Here is a 5,237-nt window from a genome sequence, read left to right as displayed (position 1 = left end):
AATTAAATAGATACAACTAAACAACAATAATACATACTAAAAGTAGAATGTGGCAAGGCTAGAAGGCATTATTCTTTTACACTAATTAGGGGAGAGGGATTAGGATTGAATACGGTTTTCGTGTTAGATAGGCCCTCTACATAATGTCTCTTAACTTGTTTCATCATTCATGCAAATTGTTGTTTGACCATCGAAACTACCCATCTGTGGTGGCAACTCGCTCAATCTGCAACAATCCGAAATATCGAGGATGATTAGATTTGGAAGTTTTGTGATTGATTCGGGCATCGTTTTTAGAGATCGACAACCATAAAGAATAAGCGCTTCCAAACTAGTCAGCTTACAGAATTCTTTAGATATTTTACACAATTGCCAGCAGTTTGTAATACTTAGCTTTTTAAGGTATACACTGTCACACAATATCTGTGGGTATATCACAAAAGCCAGGCATCGATCTATCTCAATTTCAACCATTCTTGGCTAAACATCGAGGCTGTCAACGCATAGATCCTTAAAAGCATTTCACATTTTGCACTTCATGAAGGTTACTTTCTGTAACTTTAAGAAATAAGATATACCAATAAATTCACACATAATCTACTTAAATTAAAAGGTGTAACCAACTTTTGATGTGATTTTTATTTAGAAGGAAACATTTTTTTAAGCACAAAAAAAAACATCAAAATACAAATAAAAAGGCAAATAACTTCCAAAAAAAATAAAGGTGATGTGGCTTAAGTGCATGCCATCATGAGATAGCTTATACTTTTGTGAAGTGGACTTTTGAGTTAAACTTTTGGAAACTTTAAAAGATGGTTACACGAGAAAAAAAATAGGATCAGTACACTTAATTAGCCCATTAATAATAGCCCTTTAAACCATACAAAAAGGAAAATATTGAACTTTGGATGTGAGCCTAAGAGGATTCATATCCAACATTATAGGAGCAAAACGAAAACCTGTGGATATAGATAATATGCGGGCTTGCATAGGTTCTTGAACATTTTCAACCAACGCAATCTCATCGTTTCCTTGAACATTCATAATCAATAGGTTTTTCTGTTCACTTATAATCAATCTTGGCCTCTCTGCAATGGGTAGTTTGCTATTTAAGGTGATAGCAAGCTGCCTTAGCAAATCATGTTGTCTTACAAGATGTAGCACACAAAAGAAGAAAATATGGGAGTGAGACATACAACTGCACATAGGGAACTAGAAAATTGGTCTATAAAATAAAATACCTTTGGTCTATAACATTGACAAGATTTCGGTAGGATATAGATCATAGATCTTTGCAAGGGTATCAACTCCATCATCATCATGATTGTACAAATGCACCTACATATCCAAGAGAACACTAGCGCGAATATTTTGATATTCTCGGAACAACCCAAAGTCCATAAAACATTGTTTAAATTTATCTTCCAATGCCTCAAAGCTTCTTTCCAAGCGATGAAGTACTTCCCGATTTAGATCTAGAACTGATTGACCTTGAGACAACGATTTAAGCATAGATTTCCAGATGGTCTCGTTTTTCCCATCTAATGAACTGCCAACTACAGAAAGGGTAAGTGGGTGCATTAAATTTGAACTCGTCATACTTCATAAACCGCATTCTAGTAGTGATCAAAAGTTTGTATCCTTTGATATCAAATTCAAAGTTTTTAATATATGATTCAGACCATACATCATCTAACACTAGAAGTACAGGACCTAATACTTTCTCATGTAAAAATTTCCCCAGTTTATTCTTTGCATCTTCAGAGCCTTGAAACTTAACTTGCTGATCAAAGCAATTTGGATTAAAGAAATCACTGACACTCACCATGAAATCGGGTGTTTTTGAAACCGTCACAAAGAAAACATTCTCCCCAAAAATCTTTGATAAAGAGTAAGAATGTTATTAAGACAAAGCATTGTATGATTCAATGTAAAAACAACCAGCATAACAGTATAAGTAGTTGAACCTCAAGTCCCAAACCGATATGATCACAAACAATTTATTGGATAATTCCTAGTATTATTTTTAAAATATATATATAATATCCCAAAAACCTTTATTACAACCCTCCTACATAACCCTAGGCTTGACTATGTATTTATAATGTGAACTCAAATTAGCTAACAAAGAGATTTAAAAACCCTAACTTAGTCATTCAAAATTCACATTGAAAACCCCTTAAACACCCCTTAAGCCCACAACCTACATGTTGACACTACTTGGGCCAGCCACTAAAGATCGTTTGTGTTTAATATACTTTATTCATTTAGTTACTAATTTGTATTTAGTTTTTAGTTAGAACTTCGGTACTTCACACATATTTATTAATTTAGGTTCCCGAGCGTTAAAGAGTATATTTTGGAATATTGGAGCGAGATTTGTTGAGGTCCCGTGGTACTTCACACGTATTTATTAATTTCGGGTTTCCTACTTGTTGATGCTACTTGGGCCGGTCACTAATGATCGTTTGTATTTCGTATACTTATTTGTTTAGTTGCTAGTTTTTATTTAGTTATAGTTAGAATTTCTGTATTTCACTCACATTTATTAAATTTAGGTTCTTGAACGTTAAAGTGTATAATTTGGAGTATTAGAACAAGGTTTGATGAGATCCCATGGTACTTCACACATGTTTATTAATTTCAGGTTTTCGACACTGACGAAGCCAATGTTGATGGTCAAATCTTGTTGCGAATTTTATGGAAACCGACGATTTGACATGATTAAATAGGGGTTTTCAGTTGATATCGAAGGATAACACATTCTAGGGCAATTTGGAAGCTTGGAACACCGTTGGAGAGTCATTATTAGGAGCCAATTGAAGATCACAAACCGTAATTAAGAGATTGGAATATGCAAAGTTGTTGAACCTAGCAAATAACTAATGGCCAAAAACCAAACAACTACTGATACAAACATCAATTGTTCTGCGCTATGATATTTTATCAAACTGCTACTCCAAGCATCTGACACTGCAAACTCCTAATATGAAAGTACTGAAGACACAAAAACTGTTCAAGAAAACTATTGAAGATCCAAACAATTGAAGACTAACAACTAATGGCACAAACGCCAGTTGTTTCAATAAAGTTCAATAGTTAGCATAGGATTCTTTTAATAGCTAGTCAGTTGTTTGTAATTGTCCATTAGTCGTTTGTAATTGATTTGTTAGATGTCGCTTTCACCTTTAGCTCATCAGTAGTTTCACATATATGTATATAATGAAAAAGAGAGACTCTTTTTCATTAACACTTTTACATATCACAAAATTCACTTGATTAGTGTACTCTTGTACCAAAAAATCAGAGTGGATCATAAGCTAAGGTTGAGGGTCATTTAATTATAATTAATACATAATTGTTCTTCCACATGAAACCTCAATTGGCTTCATGATTTCCATTACTTATTTGCTTTAACAATACTAATTGGTTCATAATTCAAGTATGGATTCAAATTATGTGATACTAATCTACTCATAGGATTAGGTCAGTTGTTTACTGTTTTATTAGTGTAATTGTGTTCATTAGCGTAGATTGAGACCTAGATCCTAACAAAAGTATGAGAGGCTAATTCACCATTAATCATTACCACGTTTAAAGTTTGTTAGATTTAGGGTTTATATCTTTCTCTATGATCTTGAAACATAATTTCCTGTAATTGTTTGATTTGTTGCATGAACATAATGTATCGTATTGTTATTTAATCATTTCGTTAAAGGTTATATTGCATTATTGATATTTAATATGGTAATTGTTACAATATGTGTTCATGTTAAGGTTTGTTGATTGTTCATATCAATTTCTATATTGCATACAAATGTTGGTCAATTAGTGAGATTTTCTTGCACCAATGGAAATTGTTAATGCTCTTGATTGAGATATGTAAAAAGCCTAGTTAATCAATTCAGTTTATAGGGATTCAATTTGATAATGTGAAAACACCCCCACTCCTTACAATACGTGAACCCCTAAGTTGATCATTTCTTTAATCATTGTTACAGCCTAAATCATTTTCTTACAAATTGCTACATGTTTACATTTCATCTTGGAAAATTTGCGTTCCCCCTTTCATTTATCAATTGAATTTTGTTTACAAGACTTTAAACAAAGCTTCATAACCATGAATCAGTTGAATTTAAACCACCGACCACAAACTCTTTGTGGTTGATGCCCTTCTTACCCTTACTGACTTTAAGATGATTAGGACATAGATTATCTTTATCTTTGATCGTTCTAACAACGACTAATCAAATTTTGGCATCCTCGCCGGGGAGATTGTGCACTTGGTGTTTTTAATTTAGTTGCTTGGTGCTTTTAATTTAGGCGATTATCGTGATTTCTATTTAAATTTGGGATAATCTGTTTAGTTTTGTGGTGTTTGCATTCCCTTTTTGTTCTCGTTTATGCGTGGTGTTTGTTAAGTGTGTAGGTGACAGTTAATGCATGCGTACCGACATTCAGGCAGGCATTCACCGCTCATATACGATCCTGATCAAATCGATAGGTTAGTAAGACAAAATTGGCGTCGTCAACAAGAAACACCGATTGCCAATAATCCACAAACTATTAAGCGCCGTGCCATAGTTCAACAGAGAAGGCCAATATGAACAATCATTCAAATGGTTAAAATCATAAACCACCCACTCCACCTATGCCCATAAATTAAAACCGAAACTCAAGTTAAAACCGTAACGGCCAAAACCCAAACCCAAACCAAAACCATAACCCAAATAATGAACAAAAACAACCACCTCGTAACTCACTTCTCGCTTAGGCCAAACAACAACTGAGCCAACACAATGTCAAACTTTTGAAATAAGGTTAAGATATTATATGAATAATATTGCAAACATTATGAAATACCTTGAAATTTGAGGATCATTGGCTAGCATTTTAACAAGAGTAGTCTTCCTAAATCCACCAGCGGCAGAAACAACCACCACCTTAGTATCAGAAAGAATCATAGCCTTGACCTTTTCTACTGGCTCCTCATCCCACGATATCTCTAGGAATCAAGGAACCGGCCAACCAAATTTCTTTCGTTCTATGGTTCCACGTCTCACATGTTCTCTTCTTGAAGATACAGGCAAAGAACGACTATCTGGCATATGTGTTACATCCAAACCTAAGCTTGTTATTGTTTCGCTTACATAATTCATTTCTTCCAGTGTCTTTTGTGTATCCCGACACTGAGTCGCTTGAACTTCAACCTGAAAGAACCTTAGAAACTTTTGGTC

At 34.1% G+C, this 5,237-nt stretch overlaps 1 pseudogene; it reads right to left on the bottom strand.

The window, feature by feature from the left end:
• Positions 1–511: 511 nt before the first annotated feature.
• On the bottom strand, positions 512–4,964 carry LOC143559642 (putative disease resistance protein At5g66900; annotated as a pseudogene).
• Between the last annotated feature and the right edge of the window lie 273 nt (positions 4,965–5,237).

This window comes from Bidens hawaiensis, unplaced genomic scaffold (genome assembly GCF_021521415.1).
Source record: "Bidens hawaiensis isolate Kalapana, Puna unplaced genomic scaffold, B.hawaiensis_p1.1 tig00019953_1, whole genome shotgun sequence".
NCBI lineage: Eukaryota > Viridiplantae > Streptophyta > Magnoliopsida > Asterales > Asteraceae > Bidens > Bidens hawaiensis.
The sequence above is the reverse complement of the archived record's forward strand: the minus strand, read 5'-3'. Positions and strand labels throughout refer to the sequence as shown.